General features: G+C 43.2%; 17 non-coding genes across 17 annotated transcripts; all 17 read right to left on the bottom strand.

Annotated features, from left to right (window-relative positions):
- Window positions 1-177: 177 nt before the first annotated feature.
- Window positions 178-260, bottom strand: trnal-cag (transfer RNA leucine (anticodon CAG)). Its single transcript has one exon. It is a non-coding gene; the product is annotated as a tRNA-Leu (tRNA).
- Window positions 261-579: 319 nt separating this feature from the next.
- trnal-cag (transfer RNA leucine (anticodon CAG)) lies at window positions 580-662 on the bottom strand. Its single transcript has one exon. It is a non-coding gene; the product is annotated as a tRNA-Leu (tRNA).
- Window positions 663-960: 298 nt separating this feature from the next.
- trnal-cag (transfer RNA leucine (anticodon CAG)) lies at window positions 961-1043 on the bottom strand. Its single transcript has one exon. It is a non-coding gene; the product is annotated as a tRNA-Leu (tRNA).
- Window positions 1044-1362: 319 nt separating this feature from the next.
- trnal-cag (transfer RNA leucine (anticodon CAG)) lies at window positions 1363-1445 on the bottom strand. The gene has a single exon. It is a non-coding gene; the product is annotated as a tRNA-Leu (tRNA).
- A 1123-nt stretch (window positions 1446-2568) lies between these two features.
- Window positions 2569-2651, bottom strand: trnal-cag (transfer RNA leucine (anticodon CAG)). The gene has a single exon. It is a non-coding gene; the product is annotated as a tRNA-Leu (tRNA).
- A 299-nt stretch (window positions 2652-2950) lies between these two features.
- Window positions 2951-3033, bottom strand: trnal-cag (transfer RNA leucine (anticodon CAG)). Its single transcript has one exon. It is a non-coding gene; the product is annotated as a tRNA-Leu (tRNA).
- Window positions 3034-3331: 298 nt separating this feature from the next.
- trnal-cag (transfer RNA leucine (anticodon CAG)) lies at window positions 3332-3414 on the bottom strand. Its single transcript has one exon. It is a non-coding gene; the product is annotated as a tRNA-Leu (tRNA).
- Window positions 3415-4114: 700 nt separating this feature from the next.
- On the bottom strand, window positions 4115-4197 carry trnal-cag (transfer RNA leucine (anticodon CAG)). Its single transcript has one exon. It is a non-coding gene; the product is annotated as a tRNA-Leu (tRNA).
- Window positions 4198-6526: 2329 nt separating this feature from the next.
- On the bottom strand, window positions 6527-6609 carry trnal-cag (transfer RNA leucine (anticodon CAG)). Its single transcript has one exon. It is a non-coding gene; the product is annotated as a tRNA-Leu (tRNA).
- A 299-nt stretch (window positions 6610-6908) lies between these two features.
- Window positions 6909-6991, bottom strand: trnal-cag (transfer RNA leucine (anticodon CAG)). The gene has a single exon. It is a non-coding gene; the product is annotated as a tRNA-Leu (tRNA).
- Window positions 6992-7289: 298 nt separating this feature from the next.
- Window positions 7290-7372, bottom strand: trnal-cag (transfer RNA leucine (anticodon CAG)). The gene has a single exon. It is a non-coding gene; the product is annotated as a tRNA-Leu (tRNA).
- A 700-nt stretch (window positions 7373-8072) lies between these two features.
- trnal-cag (transfer RNA leucine (anticodon CAG)) lies at window positions 8073-8155 on the bottom strand. The gene has a single exon. It is a non-coding gene; the product is annotated as a tRNA-Leu (tRNA).
- Window positions 8156-11690: 3535 nt separating this feature from the next.
- trnal-cag (transfer RNA leucine (anticodon CAG)) lies at window positions 11691-11773 on the bottom strand. The gene has a single exon. It is a non-coding gene; the product is annotated as a tRNA-Leu (tRNA).
- Window positions 11774-14061: 2288 nt separating this feature from the next.
- trnal-cag (transfer RNA leucine (anticodon CAG)) lies at window positions 14062-14144 on the bottom strand. Its single transcript has one exon. It is a non-coding gene; the product is annotated as a tRNA-Leu (tRNA).
- A 1102-nt stretch (window positions 14145-15246) lies between these two features.
- On the bottom strand, window positions 15247-15329 carry trnal-cag (transfer RNA leucine (anticodon CAG)). Its single transcript has one exon. It is a non-coding gene; the product is annotated as a tRNA-Leu (tRNA).
- Window positions 15330-15627: 298 nt separating this feature from the next.
- Window positions 15628-15710, bottom strand: trnal-cag (transfer RNA leucine (anticodon CAG)). The gene has a single exon. It is a non-coding gene; the product is annotated as a tRNA-Leu (tRNA).
- Window positions 15711-16008: 298 nt separating this feature from the next.
- Window positions 16009-16091, bottom strand: trnal-cag (transfer RNA leucine (anticodon CAG)). Its single transcript has one exon. It is a non-coding gene; the product is annotated as a tRNA-Leu (tRNA).
- Between the last annotated feature and the right edge of the window lie 6382 nt (window positions 16092-22473).

Here is a 22473-nt window from a genome sequence, read left to right as displayed (position 1 = left end):
ACAGAAGGAATCTTTGTTGAAATCCCACTCAAACCCCTTTTTAATGGTAAACAAAAGAGAGACTTCAAAATTGTCAAACATTTGACTAGTCTACATGATATGTTGCGGCAGTTTAACATGTAAAGCATTGCTCTGTCTACATCATCATGTCAAAGGGAACTGAGCAAGAAAACCACATGTCAGAAGTGGGATTCGAACCCACGCCTCCAGTGGAGACTGCGACCTGAACGCAGCGCCTTAGACCGCTCGGCCATCCTGACGGAAAACAAATGAAATTGATGAGAGTTATAGATCACATCTTTTAATGCATTCCATACAACACTACATCGCACTTTCTTCATCACAGAAAGGGTTGTACAGAGCCTGATGCAGTGTACTTGTCGCTGGTGACAATATATGCTAACAGAAGGAATCTTTGTTGAAATCCCACTCAAACCCCTTTTTAATGGTAAACAAAAGAGAGACTTCAAAATTGTCAAACATTTGACGAGTCTACATGATATGTTGCGGCAGTTTAACATGTAAAGCATTGCTCTGTCTACATCATCATGTCAAAGGGAAATGAGCAAGAAAACCACATGTCAGAAGTGGGATTCGAACCCACGCCTCCAGTGGAGACTGCGACCTGAACGCAGCGCCTTAGACCGCTCGGCCATCCTGACGGAAAACAAAAGAAATTGGTGAGAGTTATAGATAATATCTTTTAATCGCACTTTCTTCATCACAGAAAGGGTTGTACAGAGCCTGATGCAGTGTACTTGTCGCTGGTGACAATATATGCTAACAGAAGGAATCTTTGTTGAAATCCCACTCAAACCCCTTTTTAATGGTAAACAAAAGAGAGACTTCAAAATTGTCAAACATTTGACGAGTCTACATGATATGTTGCGGCAGTTTAACATGTAAAGCATTGCTCCGTTTACATCATCATGTCACAGGCAACTGAGCAAGAAAACCACATGTCAGAAGTGGGATTCGAACCCACGCCTCCAGTGGAGACTGCGACCTGAACGCAGCGCCTTAGACCGCTCGGCCATCCTGACGGAAAACAAAAGAAATTGGTGAGAGCTATAGATCATATCTTTCAATGCATTCCATACAACACTACATCGCACTTTCTTCATCACAGAAAGCGTTGTACAGAGCCTGATGCAGTGTACTTGTCGCTGGTGACAATATATGCTAACAGAAGGAATCTTTGTTGAAATCCCACTCAAACCCCTTTTTAATGGTAAACAAAAGAGAGACTTCAAAATGGTCAAACATTTGACGAGTCTACATGATATGTTGCGGCAGTTTAAGATGTAAAGCATTGCTCCGTTTACATCATCATGTTACAGGAAACTGAGCAAGAAAACCACATGTCAGAAGTGGGATTCGAACCCACGCCTCCAGTGGAGACTGCGACCTGAACGCAGCGCCTTAGACCGCTCGGCCATCCTGACGGAAAACAAAAGAAATTGGTGAGAGTTATAGATCATATCTTTTAATGCATTCCATACAACACTACATCGCACTTTCTTCATCACAGAAAGGGTTGTACAGAGCCTGATGCAGTGTACTTGTCGCTGGTGACAATATATGCTAACAGAAGGAATCTTTGTTGAAATCCCACTCAAACCCCTTTTTAATGGTAAACAAAAGAGAGACTTCAAAATTGTCAAACATTTGACGAGTCTACATGATATGTTGCGGCAGTTTAACATGTAAAGCATTGCTCCGTTTACATCATCATGTCACAGGCAACTGAGCAAGAAAACCACATGTCAGAAGTGGGATTCGAACCCACGCCTCCAGTCGAGACTGCGACCTGAACGCAGCGCCTTAGACCGCTCGGCCATCCTGACGGAAAACAAAAGAAATTGGTGAGAGTTATAGATCATATCTTTTAATGCATTCCATACAACACTACATCGCACTTTCTTCATCACAGAAAGGGTTGTACAGAGCCTGATGCAGTGTACTTGTCGCTGGTGACAATATATGCTAACAGAAGGAATCTTTGTTGAAATCCCACTCAAACCCCTTTTTAATGGTAAACAAAAGAGAGACTTCAAAATGGTCAAACATTTGACGAGTCTACATGATATGTTGCGGCAGTTTAAGATGTAAAGCATTGCTCCGTTTACATCATCATGTCACAGGCAACTGAGCAAGAAAACCACATGTCAGAAGTGGGATTCGAACTCACGCCTCCAGTGGAGACTGCGACCTGAACGCAGCGCCTTAGACCGCTCGGCCATCCTGACAGAAAACAAAAGAAATTGGTGAGAGTTATAGATCATATCTTTTAATGCATTCCATACAACACTACATCGCACTTTCTTCATCACAGAAAGGGTTGTACAGAGCCTGATGCAGTGTACTTGTCGCTGGTGACAATATATGCTAACAGAAGGAATCTTTGTTGAAATCCCACTCAAACCCCTTTTTAATGGTAAACAAAAGAGAGACTTCAAAATTGTCAAACATTTGACGAGTCTACATGATATGTTGCGGCAGTTTAACATGTAAAGCATTGCTCTGTCTACATCATCATGTCAAAGGGAAATGAGCAAGAAAACCACATGTCAGAAGTGGGATTCGAACCCACGCCTCCAGTGGAGACTGCGACCTGAACGCAGCGCCTTAGACCGCTCGGCCATCCTGACGGAAAACAAAAGAAAATTGGTGAGAGTTATAGATCATATCTTTTAATCGCACTTTCTTCATCACAGAAAGCGTTGTACAGAGCCTGATGCAGTGTACTTGTCGCTGGTGACAATATATGCTAACAGAAGGAATCTTTGTTGAAATCCCACTCAAACCCCTTTTTAATGGTAAACAAAAGAGAGACTTCAAAATGGTCAAACATTTGACGAGTCTACATGATATGTTGCGGCAGTTTAAGATGTAAAGCATTGCTCCGTTTACATCATCATGTTACAGGCAACTGAGCAAGAAAACCACATGTCAGAAGTGGGATTCGAACCCACGCCTCCAGTGGAGACTGCGACCTGAACGCAGCGCCTTAGACCGCTCGGCCATCCTGACGGAAAACAAAAGAAATTGGTGAGAGTTATAGATCATATCTTTTAATCGCACTTTCTTCATCACAGAAAGCGTTGTAAAGAGCCTGATGCAGTGTACTTGTCGCTGGTGACAATATATGCTAACAGAAGGAATCTTTGTTGAAATCCCACTCAAACCCCTTTTTAATGGTAAACAAAAGAGAGACTTCAAAATGGTCAAACATTTGACGAGTCTACATGATATGTTGCGGCAGTTTAAGATGTAAAGCATTGCTCCGTTTACATCATCATGTTACAGGCAACTGAGCAAGAAAACCACATGTCAGAAGTGGGATTCGAACCCACGCCTCCAGTGGAGACTGCGACCTGAACGCAGCGCCTTAGACCGCTCGGCCATCCTGACGGAAAACAAAAGAAATTGGTGAGAGTTATAGATCATATCTTTTAATCGCACTTTCTTCATCACAGAAAGCGTTGTACAGAGCCTGATGCAGTGTACTTGTCGCTGGTGACAATATATGCTAACAGAAGGAATCTTTGTTGAAATCCCACTCAAACCCCTTTTTAATGGTAAACAAAAGAGAGACTTCAAAATGGTCAAACATTTGACGAGTCTACATGATATGTTGCGGCAGTTTAAGATGTAAAGCATTGCTCCGTTTACATCATCATGTTACAGGCAACTGAGCAAGAAAACCACATGTCAGAAGTGGGATTCGAACCCACACCTCCAGTGGAGACTGCGACCTGAACGCAGCGCCTTAGACCGCTCGGCCATCCTGACGGAAAACAAATGAAATTGGTGAGAGTTATAGATCATATCTTTTAATGCATTCCATACAACACTACATCGCACTTTCTTCATCACAGAAAGGGTTGTACAGAGCCTGATGCAGTGTACTTGTCGCTGGTGACAATATATGCTAACAGAAGGAATCTTTGTTGAAATCCCACTCAAACCCCTTTTTAATGGTAAACAAAAGAGAGACTTCAAAATGGTCAAACATTTGACGAGTCTACATGATATGTTGCGGCAGTTTAAGATGTAAAGCATTGCTCCGTTTACATCATCATGTTACAGGCAACTGAGCAAGAAAACCACATGTCAGAAGTGGGATTCGAACCCACGCCTCCAGTGGAGACTGCGACCTGAACGCAGCGCCTTAGACCGCTCGGCCATCCTGACGGAAAACAAAAGAAATTGGTGAGAGCTATAGATCATATCTTTCAATGCATTCCATACAACACTACATCGCACTTTCTTCATCACAGAAAGCGTTGTACAGAGCCTGATGCAGTGTACTTGTCGCTGGTGACAATATATGCTAACAGAAGGAATCTTTGTTGAAATCCCACTCAAACCCCTTTTTAATGGTAAACAAAAGAGAGACTTCAAAATGGTCAAACATTTGACGAGTCTACATGATATGTTGCGGCAGTTTAAGATGTAAAGCATTGCTCCGTTTACATCATCATGTTACAGGCAACTGAGCAAGAAAACCACATGTCAGAAGTGGGATTCCAACCCACGCCTCCAGTGGAGACTGCGACCTGAACGCAGCGCCTTAGACCGCTCGGCCATCCTGACGGAAAACAAATGAAATTGGTGAGAGTTATAGATCATATCTTTTAATGCATTCCATACAACACTACATCGCACTTTCTTCATCACAGAAAGGGTTGTACAGAGCCTGATGCAGTGTACTTGTCGCTGGTGACAATATATGCTAACAGAAGGAATCTTTGTTGAAATCCCACTCAAACCCCTTTTTAATGGTAAACAAAAGAGAGACTTCAAAATTGTCAAACATTTGACGAGTCTACATGATATGTTGCGGCAGTTTAACATGTAAAGCATTGCTCTGTCTACATCATCATGTCAAAGGGAAATGAGCAAGAAAACCACATGTCAGAAGTGGGATTCGAACCCACGCCTCCAGTGAAGACTGCGACCTGAACGCAGCGCCTTAGACCGCTCGGCCATCCTGACGGAAAACAAAAGAAATTGGTGAGAGCTATAGATCATATCTTTTAATGCATTCCATACAACACTACATCGCACTTTCTTCATCACAGAAAGGGTTGTACAGAGCCTGATGCAGTGTACTTGTCGCTGGTGACAATATATGCTAACAGAAGGAATCTTTGTTGAAATCCCACTCAAACCCCTTTTTAATGGTAAACAAAAGAGAGACTTCAAAATGGTCAAACATTTGACGAGTCTACATGATATGTTGCGGCAGTTTAACATGTAAAGCATTGCTCTGTCTACATCATCATGTCAAAGGGAAATGAGCAAGAAAACCACATGTCAGAAGTGGGATTCGAACCCACGCCTCCAGTGAAGACTGCGACCTGAACGCAGCGCCTTAGACCGCTCGGCCATCCTGACGGAAAACAAAAGAAATTGGTGAGAGCTATAGATCATATCTTTTAATGCATTCCATACAACACTACATCGCACTTTCTTCATCACAGAAAGGGTTGTACAGAGCCTGATGCAGTGTACTTGTCGCTGGTGACAATATATGCTAACAGAAGGAATCTTTGTTGAAATCCCACTCAAACCCCTTTTTAATGGTAAACAAAAGAGAGACTTCAAAATTGTCAAACATTTGACGAGTCTACATGATATGTTGCGGCAGTTTAACATGTAAAGCATTGCTCTGTCTACATCATCATGTCAAAGGGAAATGAGCAAGAAAACCACATGTCAGAAGTGGGATTCGAACCCACGCCTCCAGTTAAGACTGCGACCTGAACGCAGCGCCTTAGACCGCTCGGCCATCCTGACGGAAAACAAAAGAAATTGGTGAGAGTTATAGATCATATCTTTTAATGCATTCCATACAACACTACATCGCACTTTCTTCATCACAGAAAGGGTTGTACAGAGCCTGATGCAGTGTACTTGTCGCTGGTGACAATATATGCTAACAGAAGGAATCTTTGTTGAAATCCCACTCAAACCCCTTTTTAATGGTAAACAAAAGAGAGACTTCAAAATGGTCAAACATTTGACGAGTCTACATGATATGTTGCGGCAGTTTAAGATGTAAAGCATTGCTCCGTTTACATCATCATGTCACAGGCAACTGAGCAAGAAAACCACATGTCAGAAGTGGGATTCGAACTCACGCCTCCAGTGGAGACTGCGACCTGAACGCAGCGCCTTAGACCGCTCGGCCATCCTGACAGAAAACAAAAGAAATTGGTGAGAGTTATAGATCATATCTTTTAATGCATTCCATACAACACTACATCGCACTTTCTTCATCACAGAAAGGGTTGTACAGAGCCTGATGCAGTGTACTTGTCGCTGGTGACAATATATGCTAACAGAAGGAATCTTTGTTGAAATCCCACTCAAACCCCTTTTTAATGGTAAACAAAAGAGAGACTTCAAAATTGTCAAACATTTGACGAGTCTACATGATATGTTGCGGCAGTTTAACATGTAAAGCATTGCTCTGTCTACATCATCATGTCAAAGGGAAATGAGCAAGAAAACCACATGTCAGAAGTGGGATTCGAACCCACGCCTCCAGTGGAGACTGCGACCTGAACGCAGCGCCTTAGACCGCTCGGCCATCCTGACGGAAAACAAAAGAAAATTGGTGAGAGTTATAGATCATATCTTTTAATCGCACTTTCTTCATCACAGAAAGCGTTGTACAGAGCCTGATGCAGTGTACTTGTCGCTGGTGACAATATATGCTAACAGAAGGAATCTTTGTTGAAATCCCACTCAAACCCCTTTTTAATGGTAAACAAAAGAGAGACTTCAAAATGGTCAAACATTTGACGAGTCTACATGATATGTTGCGGCAGTTTAAGATGTAAAGCATTGCTCCGTTTACATCATCATGTTACAGGCAACTGAGCAAGAAAACCACATGTCAGAAGTGGGATTCGAACCCACGCCTCCAGTGGAGACTGCGACCTGAACGCAGCGCCTTAGACCGCTCGGCCATCCTGACGGAAAACAAAAGAAATTGGTGAGAGTTATAGATCATATCTTTTAATCGCACTTTCTTCATCACAGAAAGCGTTGTAAAGAGCCTGATGCAGTGTACTTGTCGCTGGTGACAATATATGCTAACAGAAGGAATCTTTGTTGAAATCCCACTCAAACCCCTTTTTAATGGTAAACAAAAGAGAGACTTCAAAATGGTCAAACATTTGACGAGTCTACATGATATGTTGCGGCAGTTTAAGATGTAAAGCATTGCTCCGTTTACATCATCATGTTACAGGCAACTGAGCAAGAAAACCACATGTCAGAAGTGGGATTCGAACCCACGCCTCCAGTGGAGACTGCGACCTGAACGCAGCGCCTTAGACCGCTCGGCCATCCTGACGGAAAACAAAAGAAATTGGTGAGAGTTATAGATCATATCTTTTAATCGCACTTTCTTCATCACAGAAAGCGTTGTACAGAGCCTGATGCAGTGTACTTGTCGCTGGTGACAATATATGCTAACAGAAGGAATCTTTGTTGAAATCCCACTCAAACCCCTTTTTAATGGTAAACAAAAGAGAGACTTCAAAATGGTCAAACATTTGACGAGTCTACATGATATGTTGCGGCAGTTTAAGATGTAAAGCATTGCTCCGTTTACATCATCATGTTACAGGCAACTGAGCAAGAAAACCACATGTCAGAAGTGGGATTCGAACCCACACCTCCAGTGGAGACTGCGACCTGAACGCAGCGCCTTAGACCGCTCGGCCATCCTGACGGAAAACAAATGAAATTGGTGAGAGTTATAGATCATATCTTTTAATGCATTCCATACAACACTACATCGCACTTTCTTCATCACAGAAAGGGTTGTACAGAGCCTGATGCAGTGTACTTGTCGCTGGTGACAATATATGCTAACAGAAGGAATCTTTGTTGAAATCCCACTCAAACCCCTTTTTAATGGTAAACAAAAGAGAGACTTCAAAATGGTCAAACATTTGACGAGTCTACATGATATGTTGCGGCAGTTTAAGATGTAAAGCATTGCTCCGTTTACATCATCATGTTACAGGCAACTGAGCAAGAAAACCACATGTCAGAAGTGGGATTCGAACCCACGCCTCCAGTGGAGACTGCGACCTGAACGCAGCGCCTTAGACCGCTCGGCCATCCTGACGGAAAACAAAAGAAATTGGTGAGAGCTATAGATCATATCTTTCAATGCATTCCATACAACACTACATCGCACTTTCTTCATCACAGAAAGCGTTGTACAGAGCCTGATGCAGTGTACTTGTCGCTGGTGACAATATATGCTAACAGAAGGAATCTTTGTTGAAATCCCACTCAAACCCCTTTTTAATGGTAAACAAAAGAGAGACTTCAAAATGGTCAAACATTTGACGAGTCTACATGATATGTTGCGGCAGTTTAAGATGTAAAGCATTGCTCCGTTTACATCATCATGTTACAGGCAACTGAGCAAGAAAACCACATGTCAGAAGTGGGATTCCAACCCACGCCTCCAGTGGAGACTGCGACCTGAACGCAGCGCCTTAGACCGCTCGGCCATCCTGACGGAAAACAAATGAAATTGGTGAGAGTTATAGATCATATCTTTTAATGCATTCCATACAACACTACATCGCACTTTCTTCATCACAGAAAGGGTTGTACAGAGCCTGATGCAGTGTACTTGTCGCTGGTGACAATATATGCTAACAGAAGGAATCTTTGTTGAAATCCCACTCAAACCCCTTTTTAATGGTAAACAAAAGAGAGACTTCAAAATTGTCAAACATTTGACGAGTCTACATGATATGTTGCGGCAGTTTAACATGTAAAGCATTGCTCTGTCTACATCATCATGTCAAAGGGAAATGAGCAAGAAAACCACATGTCAGAAGTGGGATTCGAACCCACGCCTCCAGTGAAGACTGCGACCTGAACGCAGCGCCTTAGACCGCTCGGCCATCCTGACGGAAAACAAAAGAAATTGGTGAGAGCTATAGATCATATCTTTTAATGCATTCCATACAACACTACATCGCACTTTCTTCATCACAGAAAGGGTTGTACAGAGCCTGATGCAGTGTACTTGTCGCTGGTGACAATATATGCTAACAGAAGGAATCTTTGTTGAAATCCCACTCAAACCCCTTTTTAATGGTAAACAAAAGAGAGACTTCAAAATGGTCAAACATTTGACGAGTCTACATGATATGTTGCGGCAGTTTAACATGTAAAGCATTGCTCTGTCTACATCATCATGTCAAAGGGAAATGAGCAAGAAAACCACATGTCAGAAGTGGGATTCGAACCCACGCCTCCAGTGAAGACTGCGACCTGAACGCAGCGCCTTAGACCGCTCGGCCATCCTGACGGAAAACAAAAGAAATTGGTGAGAGCTATAGATCATATCTTTTAATGCATTCCATACAACACTACATCGCACTTTCTTCATCACAGAAAGGGTTGTACAGAGCCTGATGCAGTGTACTTGTCGCTGGTGACAATATATGCTAACAGAAGGAATCTTTGTTGAAATCCCACTCAAACCCCTTTTTAATGGTAAACAAAAGAGAGACTTCAAAATTGTCAAACATTTGACGAGTCTACATGATATGTTGCGGCAGTTTAACATGTAAAGCATTGCTCTGTCTACATCATCATGTCAAAGGGAAATGAGCAAGAAAACCACATGTCAGAAGTGGGATTCGAACCCACGCCTCCAGTTAAGACTGCGACCTGAACGCAGCGCCTTAGACCGCTCGGCCATCCTCACGGAAAACAAAAGAAATTGGTGAGAGCTATAGATCATATCTTTTAATGCATTCCATACAACACTACATCGCACTTTCTTCATCACAGAAAGGGTTGTACAGAGCCTGATGCAGTGTACTTGTCGCTGGTGACAATATATGCTAACAGAAGGAATCTTTGTTGAAATCCCACTCAAACCCCTTTTTAATGGTAAACAAAAGAGAGACTTCAAAATTGTCAAACATTTGACGAGTCTACATGATATGTTGCGGCAGTTTAACATGTAAAGCATTGCTCTGTCTACATCATCATGTCAAAGGGAAATGAGCAAGAAAACCACATGTCAGAAGTGGGATTCGAACCCACGCCTCCAGTTAAGACTGCGACCTGAACGCAGCGCCTTAGACCGCTCGGCCATCCTCACGGAAAACAAAAGAAATTGGTGAGAGCTATAGATCATATCTTTTAATGCATTCCATACAACACTACATCGCACTTTCTTCATCACAGAAAGGGTTGTACAGAGCCTGATGCAGTGTACTTGTCGCTGGTGACAATATATGCTAACAGAAGGAATCTTTGTTGAAATCCCACTCAAACCCCTTTTTAATGGTAAACAAAAGAGAGACTTCAAAATTGTCAAACATTTGACGAGTCTACATGATATGTTGCGGCAGTTTAACATGTAAAGCATTGCTCTGTCTACATCATCATGTCAAAGGGAAATGAGCAAGAAAACCACATGTCAGAAGTGGGATTCGAACCCACGCCTCCAGTGAAGACTGCGACCTGAACGCAGCGCCTTAGACCGCTCGGCCATCCTGACGGAAAACAAAAGAAATTGGTGAGAGCTATAGATCATATCTTTTAATGCATTCCATACAACACTACATCGCACTTTCTTCATCACAGAAAGGGTTGTACAGAGCCTGATGCAGTGTACTTGTCGCTGGTGACAATATATGCTAACAGAAGGAATCTTTGTTGAAATCCCACTCAAACCCCTTTTTAATGGTAAACAAAAGAGAGACTTCAAAATGGTCAAACATTTGACGAGTCTACATGATATGTTGCGGCAGTTTAACATGTAAAGCATTGCTCTGTCTACATCATCATGTCAAAGGGAACTGAGCAAGAAAACCACATGTCAGAAGTGGGATTCGAACCCACGCCTCCAGTGGAGACTGCGACCTGAACGGAGCGCCTTAGACCGCTCGGCCATCCTGACGGAAAACAAAAGAAATTGGTGAGAGCTATAGATCATATCTTTCAATGTATTCCATACAACACTACATCGCACTTTCTTCGTCACAGAAAGGGTTGTACACAGCCTGATGCAGTGTACTTGTCGCTGGTGACAATATATGCTAACAGAAGGAATCTTTGTTGAAATCCCACTCAAACCCCTTTTTAATGGTAAACAAAAGAGAGACTTCAAAATGGTCAAACATTTGACGAGTCTACATGATATGTTGCGGCAGTTTAACATGTAAAGCATTGCTCTGTCTACATCATCATGTCAAAGGGAAATGAGCAAGAAAACCACATGTCAGAAGTGGGATTCGAACCCACGCCTCCAGTGAAGACTGCGACCTGAACGCAGCGCCTTAGACCGCTCGGCCATCCTGACGGAAAACAAAAGAAATTGGTGAGAGCTATAGATCATATCTTTTAATGCATTCCATACAACACTACATCGCACTTTCTTCATCACAGAAAGGGTTGTACAGAGCCTGATGCAGTGTACTTGTCGCTGGTGACAATATATGCTAACAGAAGGAATCTTTGTTGAAATCCCACTCAAACCCCTTTTTAATGGTAAACAAAAGAGAGACTTCAAAATGGTCAAACATTTGACGAGTCTACATGATATGTTGCGGCAGTTTAAGATGTAAAGCATTGCTCCGTTTACATCATCATGTTACAGGCAACTGAGCAAGAAAACCACATGTCAGAAGTGGGATTCGAACCCACGCCTCCAGTGGAGACTGCGACCTGAACGCAGCGCCTTAGACCGCTCGGCCATCCTGACGGAAAACAAAAGAAATTGGTGAGAGTTATAGATCATATCTTTTAATCGCACTTTCTTCATCACAGAAAGCGTTGTACAGAGCCTGATGCAGTGTACTTGTCGCTGGTGACAATATATGCTAACAGAAGGAATCTTTGTTGAAATCCCACTCAAACCCCTTTTTAATGGTAAACAAAAGAGAGACTTCAAAATTGTCAAACATTTGACGAGTCTACATGATATGTTGCGGCAGTTTAACATGTAAAGCATTGCTCTGTCTACATCATCATGTCAAAGGGAAATGAGCAAGAAAACCACATGTCAGAAGTGGGATTCGAACCCACGCCTCCAGTGAAGACTGCGACCTGAACGCAGCGCCTTAGACCGCTCGGCCATCCTGACGGAAAACAAAAGAAATTGGTGAGAGTTATAGATCATATCTTTTAATCGCACTTTCTTCATCACAGAAAGCGTTGTACAGAGCCTGATGCAGTGTACTTGTCGCTGGTGACAATATATGCTAACAGAAGGAATCTTTGTTGAAATCCCACTCAAACCCCTTTTTAATGGTAAACAAAAGAGAGACTTCAAAATTGTCAAACATTTGACGAGTCTACATGATATGTTGCGGCAGTTTAACATGTAAAGCATTGCTCTGTCTACATCATCATGTCAAAGGGAAATGAGCAAGAAAACCACATGTCAGAAGTGGGATTCGAACCCACGCCTCCAGTGAAGACTGCGACCTGAACGCAGCGCCTTAGACCGCTCGGCCATCCTGACGGAAAACAAAAGAAATTGGTGAGAGCTATAGATCATATCTTTTAATGCATTCCACACAACACTACATCGCACTTTCTTCATCACAGAAAGGGTTGTACAGAGCCTGATGCAGTGTACTTGTCGCTGGTGACAATATATGCTAACAGAAGGAATCTTTGTTGAAATCCCACTCAAACCCCTTTTTAATGGTAAACAAAAGAGAGACTTCAAAATTGTCAAACATTTGACGAGTCTACATGATATGTTGCAGCAGTTTAACATGTAAAGCATTGCTCTGTCTACATCATCATGTCAAAGGGAAATGAGCAAGAAAACCACATGTCAGAAGTGGGATTCGAACCCACGCCTCCAGTGAAGACTGCGACCTGAACGCAGCGCCTTAGACCGCTCGGCCATCCTCACGGAAAACAAAAGAAATTGGTGAGAGCTATAGATCATATCTTTTAATGCATTCCATACAACACTACATCGCACTTTCTTCATCACAGAAAGGGTTGTACAGAGCCTGATGCAGTGTACTTGTCGCTGGTGACAATATATGCTAACAGAAGGAATCTTTGTTGAAATCCCACTCAAACCCCTTTTTAATGGTAAACAAAAGAGAGACTTCAAAATTGTCAAACATTTGACGAGTCTACATGATATGTTGCGGCAGTTTAACATGTAAAGCATTGCTCTGTCTACATCATCATGTCAAAGGGAAATGAGCAAGAAAACCACATGTCAGAAGTGGGATTCGAACCCACGCCTCCAGTGAAGACTGCGACCTGAACGCAGCGCCTTAGACCGCTCGGCCATCCTGACGGAAAACAAAAGAAATTGGTGAGAGCTATAGATCATATCTTTTAATGCATTCCATACAACACTACATCGCACTTTCTTCATCACAGAAAGGGTTGTACAGAGCCTGATGCAGTGTACTTGTCGCTGGTGACAATATATGCTAACAGAAGGAATCTTTGTTGAAATCCCACTCAAACCCCTTTTTAATGGTAAACAAAAGAGAGACTTCAAAATGGTCAAACATTTGACGAGTCTACATGATATGTTGCGGCAGTTTAACATGTAAAGCATTGCTCTGTCTACATCATCATGTCAAAGGGGAAATGAGCAAGAAAACCACATGTCAGAAGTGGGATTCGAACCCACGCCTCCAGTGAAGACTGCGACCTGAACGCAGCGCCTTAGACCGCTCGGCCATCCTGACAGAAAACAAAAGAAATTGGTGAGAGCTATAGATCATATCTTTTAATGCATTCCATACAACACTACATCGCACTTTCTTCATCACAGAAAGGGTTGTACAGAGCCTGATGCAGTGTACTTGTCGCTGGTGACAATATATGCTAACAGAAGGAATCTTTGTTGAAATCCCACTCAAACCCCTTTTTAATGGTAAACAAAAGAGAGACTTCAAAATGGTCAAACATTTGACGAGTCTACATGATATGTTGCGGCAGTTTAAGATGTAAAGCATTGCTCCGTTTACATCATCATGTAACAGGCAACTGAGCAAGAAAACCACATGTCAGAAGTGGGATTCGAACCCACGCCTCCAGTGGAGACTGCGACCTGAACGCAGCGCCTTAGACCGCTCGGCCATCCTGACGGAAAACAAAAGAAATTGGTGAGAGTTATAGATCATATCTTTTAATGCATTCCATACAACACTACATCGCACTTTCTTCATCACAGAAAGGGTTGTACACAGCCTGATGCAGTGTACTTGTCGCTGGTGACAATATATGCTAACAGAAGGAATCTTTGTTCAAATCCCACTCAAACCCCTTTTTAATGGTAAACAAAAGAGAGACTTCAAAATTGTCAAACATTTGACGAGTCTACATGATATGTTGCGGCAGTTTAACATGTAAAGCATTGCTCTGTCTACATCATCATGTCAAAGGGAAATGAGCAAGAAAACCACATGTCAGAAGTGGGATTCGAACCCACGCCTCCAGTGAAGACTGCGACCTGAACGCAGCGCCTTAGACCGCTCGGCCATCCTGACGGAAAACAAAAGAAATTGGTGAGAGCTATAGATCATATCTTTTAATGCATTTCATACAACACTACATCGCACTTTCTTCATCACAAAAAGGGTTGTACAGAGCCTGATGCAGTGTACTTGTCGCTGGTGACAATATATGCTAACAGAAGGAATCTTTGTTGAAATCCCACTCAAACCCCTTTTTAATGGTAAACAAAAGAGAGACTTCAAAATGGTCAAACATTTGACGAGTCTACATGATATGTTGCGGCAGTTTAAGATGTAAAGCATTGCTCCGTTTACATCATCATGTTACAGGCAACTGAGCAAGAAAACCACATGTCAGAAGTGGGATTCGAACCCACGCCTCCAGTGAAGACTGCGACCTGAACGCAGCGCCTTAGACCGCTCGGCCATCCTGACGGAAAACAAAAGAAATTGGTGAGAGTTATAGATAATATCTTTTAATCGCACTTTCTTCATCACAGAAAGGGTTGTACAGAGCCTGATGCAGTGTACTTGTCGCTGGTGACAATATATGCTAACAGAAGGAATCTTTGTTGAAATCCCACTCAAACCCCTTTTTAATGGTAAACAAAAGAGAGACTTCAAAATGGTCAAACATTTGACGAGTCTACATGATATGTTGCGGCAGTTTAAGATGTAAAGCATTGCTCCGTTTACATCATCATGTTACAGGCAACTGAGCAAGAAAACCACATGTCAGAAGTGGGATTCGAACCCACGCCTCCAGTGGAGACTGCGACCTGAACGCAGCGCCTTAGACCGCTCGGCCATCCTGACGGAAAACAAAAGAAATTGGTGAGAGTTATAGATCATATCTTTTAATCGCACTTTCTTCATCACAGAAAGGGTTGTACAGAGCCTGATGCAGTGTACTTGTCGCTGGTGACAATATATGCTAACAGAAGGAATCTTTGTTGAAATCCCACTCAAACCCCTTTTTAATGGTAAACAAAAGAGAGACTTCAAAATTGTCAAACATTTGACGAGTCTACATGATATGTTGCGGCAGTTTAACATGTAAAGCATTGCTCTGTCTACATCATCATGTCAAAGGGAAATGAGCAAGAAAACCACATGTCAGAAGTGGGATTCGAACCCACGCCTCCAGTGGAGACTGCGACCTGAACGCAGCGCCTTAGACCGCTCGGCCATCCTGACTGAAAACAAAAGAAATTGGTGAGAGTTATAGATAATATCTTTTAATCGCACTTTCTTCATCACAGAAAGGGTTGTACAGAGCCTGATGCAGTGTACTTGTCGCTGGTGACAATATATGCTAACAGAAGGAATCTTTGTTGAAATCCCACTCAAACCCCTTTTTAATGGTAAACAAAAGAGAGACTTCAAAATTGTCAAACATTTGACGAGTCTACATGATATGTTGCGGCAGTTTAACATGTAAAGCATTGCTCTGTCTACATCATCATGTCAAAGGGAAATGAGCAAGAAAACCACATGTCAGAAGTGGGATTCGAACCCACGCCTCCAGTGGAGACTGCGACCTGAACGCAGCGCCTTAGACCGCTCGGCCATCCTGACGGAAAACAAAAGAAATTGGTGAGAGTTATAGATCATATCTTTTAATCGCACTTTCTTCATCACAGAAAGGGTTGTACAGAGCCTATCATTAGCTGATGTGTATGTAAAAGGATGAAAGGATTGCTGAAAATATAGAAATGAGAAAGACTGAAAATAGTCTTGGGACTTTAGGAGGAAGCCGGAGTACCCGGAGAGAACCACAGGGAGAACATGACGACTCCACACAGAGAGGCCAACGAGCAGAGTCAAACCCACGACCTTAGTGCTGTGAGGCGACAGTGCTAACCACCACACAACACGACCAGAAGCTGGGGTAGAAAGGGGGGGTAATGACTCTCACACAGTCTCACAGACTGTCTCACACTGTTATAGAGACTGTTTCACACAGCCTAACTGACTGTCTCACAGTATCGCAGATTCCTGAGGAGGAGCTCGGCCCTGCTGGAGAGGTTACCACGATAACATGGGGAGAAAAGTTAATTAATGAATATAAATAAATAATCCTGGTCCGACGGGATGTGTTACCACCAGTTGTTGACAACATGCACATTCGTTGCTCGTGGCTCTGTTATATTGATATTCAAGTTAGCTGTTCGCTGACGTTAGCTTAACATACTAGGCTATCATTAGCTGATGTGTATGTAAAAGGATGAAAGGATTGCTGAAAATATAGAAATGAGAAAGACTGAAAATAGTCTTGGGACTTTAGGAGGAAGCCGGAGTACCCGGAGAGAACCACAGGGAGAACATGACGACTCCACACAGAGAGGCCAACGAGCAGAGTCAAACCCACGACCTTAGTGCTGTGAGGCGACAGTGCTAACCACCACACAACACGACCAGAAGCTGGGGTAGAAAGGGGGGGTAATGACTCTCACACAGTCTCACAGACTGTCTTACACTGTTATAGAGACTGTTTCACACAGCCTAACTGACTGTCTCACAGTATCGCAGATTCCTGAGGAGGAGCTCGGCCCTGCTGGAGAGGTTACCACGATAACATGGGGAGAAAAGTTAATTAATGAATATAAATAAATAATCCTGGTCCGACGGGATGTGTTACCACCAGTTGTTGACAACATGCACATTCGTTGCTCGTGGCTCTGTTATATTGATATTCAAGTTAGCTGTTCGCTGACGTTAGCTTAACATACTAGGCTATCATTAGCTGATGTGTATGTAAAAGGATGAAAGGATTGCTGAAAATACAGAAATGAGAAAGACTGAAAATAGTCTTGGGACTTTAGGAGGAAGCCGGAGTACCCGGAGAGAACCACAGGGAGAACATGACGACTCCACACAGAGAGGCCAACGAGCAGAGTCAAACCCACGACCTTAGTGCTGTGAGGCGACAGTGCTAACCACCACACAACACGACCAGAAGCTGGGGTAGAAAGGGGGGGTAATGACTCTCACACAGTCTCACAGACTGTCTCACACTGTTATAGAGACTGTTTCACACAGTCTCACAGACTGTCTCACACTGTTATAGAGACTGTTTTACACAGCCTCGCAGACTGTCTCACACTGTCTCAGAGACTGTCTCACAAGACCTCCCGCCACACATACAGTTTCTTCCCTTCGGCAGTCGGGCTCATCAACAGAGCCCGGGCCCCCTCTGACTGACTCTGACTCCCATGTTCATTCATTCACTGTGTCACTTTCACTTGTCACTCGTCACTTTGTTCAGCTGGTGCACTTTATCTTTATTTTTATTTCTAATTTTATCTTATCTCCTCTAACTTACTAACCCATAGCTTTAGTTTTTAGCGTACTCCCCCATAGCTTATATTTTATTATATTTTATATTTTTATCTTATTTGGACTATGTCGTCATTATTATACTGTCTTCTGTCATGCACCTACCGCCAAGGCAAATTCCATGTATGTACTACATATTATGGCAATAAACGTTTCCTGATTCCTGATTCCTGATCCTGATTCCTGATTCCTGAGGAGGAGCTCGGCCCTGCTGGAGAGGTTACCACGATAACATGGGGAGAAAAGTTAATTAATGAATATAAATAAATAATCCTGGTCCGACGGGATGTGTTACCACCAGTTGTTGACAACATGCACATTCGTTGCTCGTGGCTCTGTTATATTGATATTCAAGTTAGCTGTTCGCTGACGTTAGCTTAACATACTAGGCTATCATTAGCTGATGTGTATGTAAAAGGATGAAAGGATTGCTGAAAATATAGAAATGAGAAAGACTGAAAATAGTCTTGGGACTTTAGGAGGAAGCCGGAGTACCCGGAGAGAACCACAGGGAGAACATGACGACTCCACACAGAGAGGCCAACGAGCAGAGTCAAACCCACGACCTTAGTGCTGTGAGGCGACAGTGCTAACCACCACACAACACGACCAGAAGCTGGGGTAGAAAGGGGGGGTAATGACTCTCACACAGTCTCACAGACTGTCTTACACTGTTATAGAGACTGTTTCACACAGCCTAACTGACTGTCTCACAGTATCGCAGATTCCTGAGGAGGAGCTCGGCCCTGCTGGAGAGGTTACCACGATAACATGGGGAGAAAAGTTAATTAATGAATATAAATAAATAATCCTGGTCCGACGGGATGTGTTACCACCAGTTGTTGACAACATGCACATTCGTTGCTCGTGGCTCTGTTATATTGATATTCAAGTTAGCTGTTCGCTGACGTTAGCTTAACATACTAGGCTATCATTAGCTGATGTGTATGTAAAAGGATGAAAGGATTGCTGAAAATATAGAAATGAGAAAGACTGAAAATAGTCTTGGGACTTTAGGAGGAAGCCGGAGTACCCGGAGAGAACCACAGGGAGAACATGACGACTCCACACAGAGAGGCCAACGAGCAGAGTCAAACCCACGACCTTAGTGCTGTGAGGCGACAGTGCTAACCACCACACAACACGACCAGAAGCTGGGGTAGAAAGGGGGGGTAATGACTCTCACACAGTCTCACAGACTGTCTCACACTGTTATAGAGACTGTTTCACACAGTCTCACAGACTGTCTCACACTGTTATAGAGACTGTTTTACACAGCCTCGCAGACTGTCTCACACTGTCTCAGAGACTGTCTCACAAGACCTCCCGCCACACATACAGTTTCTTCCCTTCGGCAGTCGGGCTCATCAACAGAGCCCGGGCCCCCTCTGACTGACTCTGACTCCCATGTTCATTCATTCACTGTGTCACTTTCACTTGTCACTCGTCACTTTGTTCAGCTGGTGCACTTTATCTTTATTTTTATTTCTAATTTTATCTTATCTCCTCTAACTTACTAACCCATAGCTTTAGTTTTTAGCGTACTCCCCCATAGCTTATATTTTATTATATTTTATATTTTTATCTTATTTGGACTATGTCGTCATTATTATACTGTCTTCTGTCATGCACCTACCGCCAAGGCAAATTCCATGTATGTACTACATATTATGGCAATAAACGTTTCCTGATTCCTGATTCCTGATCCTGATTCCTGATTCCTGAGGAGGAGCTCGGCCCTGCTGGAGAGGTTACCACGATAACATGGGGAGAAAAGTTAATTAATGAATATAAATAAATAATCCTGGTCCGACGGGATGTGTTACCACCAGTTGTTGACAACATGCACATTCGTTGCTCGTGGCTCTGTTATATTGATATTCAAGTTAGCTGTTCGCTGACGTTAGCTTAACATACTAGGCTATCATTAGCTGATGTGTATGTAAAAGGATGAAAGGATTGCTGAAAATATAGAAATGAGAAAGACTGAAAATAGTCTTGGGACTTTAGGAGGAAGCCGGAGTACCCGGAGAGAACCACAGGGAGAACATGACGACTCCACACAGAGAGGCCAACGAGCAGAGTCAAACCCACGACCTTAGTGCTGTGAGGCGACAGTGCTAACCACCACACAACACGACCAGAAGCTGGGGTAGAAAGGGGGGGTAATGACTCTCACACAGTCTCACAGACTGTCTTACACTGTTATAGAGACTGTTTCACACAGCCTAACTGACTGTCTCACAGTATCGCAGATTCCTGAGGAGGAGCTCGGCCCTGCTGGAGAGGTTACCACGATAACATGGGGAGAAAAGTTAATTAATGAATATAAATAAATAATCCTGGTCCGACGGGATGTGTTACCACCAGTTGTTGACAACATGCACATTCGTTGCTCGTGGCTCTGTTATATTGATATTCAAGTTAGCTGTTCGCTGACGTTAGCTTAACATACTAGGCTATCATTAGCTGATGTGTATGTAAAAGGATGAAAGGATTGCTGAAAATATAGAAATGAGAAAGACTGAAAATAGTCTTGGGACTTTAGGAGGAAGCCGGAGTACCCGGAGAGAACCACAGGGAGAACATGACGACTCCACACAGAGAGGCCAACGAGCAGAGTCAAACCCACGACCTTAGTGCTGTGAGGCGACAGTGCTAACCACCACACAACACGACCAGAAGCTGGGGTAGAAAGGGGGGGTAATGACTCTCACACAGTCTCACAGACTGTCTCACACTGTTATAGAGACTGTTTCACACAGTCTCACAGACTGTCTCACACTGTTATAGAGACTGTTTTACACAGCCTCGCAGACTGTCTCACACTGTCTCAGAGACTGTCTCACAAGACCTCCCGCCACACATACAGTTTCTTCCCTTCGGCAGTCGGGCTCATCAACAGAGCCCGGGCCCCCTCTGACTGACTCTGACTCCCATGTTCATTCATTCACTGTGTCACTTTCACTTGTCACTCGTCACTTTGTTCAGCTGGTGCACTTTATCTTTATTTTTATTTCTAATTTTATCTTATCTCCTCTAACTTACTAACCCATAGCTTTAGTTTTTAGCGTACTCCCCCATAGCTTATATTTTATTATATTTTATATTTTTATCTTATTTGGACTATGTCGTCATTATTATACTGTCTTCTGTCATGCACCTACCGCCAAGGCAAATTCCATGTATGTACTACATATTATGGCAATAAACGTTTCCTGATTCCTGATTCCTGATCCTGATTCCTGATTCCTGAGGAGGAGCTCGGCCCTGCTGGAGAGGTTACCACGATAACATGGGGAGAAAAGTTAATTAATGAATATAAATAAATAATCCTGGTCCGACGGGATGTGTTACCACCAGTTGTTGACAACATGCACATTCGTTGCTCGTGGCTCTGTTATATTGATATTCAAGTTAGCTGTTCGCTGACGTTAGCTTAACATACTAGGCTATCATTAGCTGATGTGTATGTAAAAGGATGAAAGGATTGCTGAAAATATAGAAATGAGAAAGACTGAAAATAGTCTTGGGACTTTAGGAGGAAGCCGGAGTACCCGGAGAGAACCACAGGGAGAACATGACGACTCCACACAGAGAGGCCAACGAGCAGAGTCAAACCCACGACCTTAGTGCTGTGAGGCGACAGTGCTAACCACCACACAACACGACCAGAAGCTGGGGTAGAAAGGGGGGGTAATGACTCTCACACAGTCTCACAGACTGTCTCACACTGTTATAGAGACTGTTTCACACAGCCTAACTGACTGTCTCACAGTATCGCAGATTCCTGAGGAGGAGCTCGGCCCTGCTGGAGAGGTTACCACGATAACATGGGGAGAAAAGTTAATTAATGAATATAAATAAATAATCCTGGTCCGACGGGATGTGTTACCACCAGTTGTTGACAACATGCACATTCGTTGCTCGTGGCTCTGTTATATTGATATTCAAGTTAGCTGTTCGCTGACGTTAGCTTAACATACTAGGCTATCATTAGCTGATGTGTATGTAAAAGGATGAAAGGATTGCTGAAAATATAGAAATGAGAAAGACTGAAAATAGTCTTGGGACTTTAGGAGGAAGCCGGAGTACCCGGAGAGAACCACAGGGAGAACATGACGACTCCACACAGAGAGGCCAACGAGCAGAGTCAAACCCACGACCTTAGTGCTGTGAGGCGACAGTGCTAACCACCACACAACACGACCAGAAGCTGGGGTAGAAAGGGGGGGTAATGACTCTCACACAGTCTGATAATCAAAAGTTTCTTTCTTTGTGCTAAGTTAGAAAATGTTGCCCTGTCCTGCTGAAGAATTCAAGTCAGAGATAGTCTGGCAGGATGGGGGTTCCTGTCTGGACTTGATTTAAGAGTCGGGACCCGCACGGACAAACAGAAGTTTCTCTGTGTGTATTGATAAGGGGATCGGTTTCTGTCCAGAGGCAAGATCAGCGGGTCAACCAACAGCAGATGTGTAAGATAAGGAGGGAGGCTCACACCACACCCCAACCAACACTCAACCATTGTTCATTGTTTACGTTAGGCAAGGTGGTCTGCACATTGAATGTGACCAGATCTTTGGATGCAGGGGGGTGACAGATCCTCCTACATTCCAGCTTA

Source organism: Pungitius pungitius, chromosome 5 (assembly GCF_949316345.1).
Source record: "Pungitius pungitius chromosome 5, fPunPun2.1, whole genome shotgun sequence".
NCBI lineage: Eukaryota > Metazoa > Chordata > Actinopteri > Perciformes > Gasterosteidae > Pungitius > Pungitius pungitius.
The sequence above is the reverse complement of the archived record's forward strand: the minus strand, read 5'-3'. Positions and strand labels throughout refer to the sequence as shown.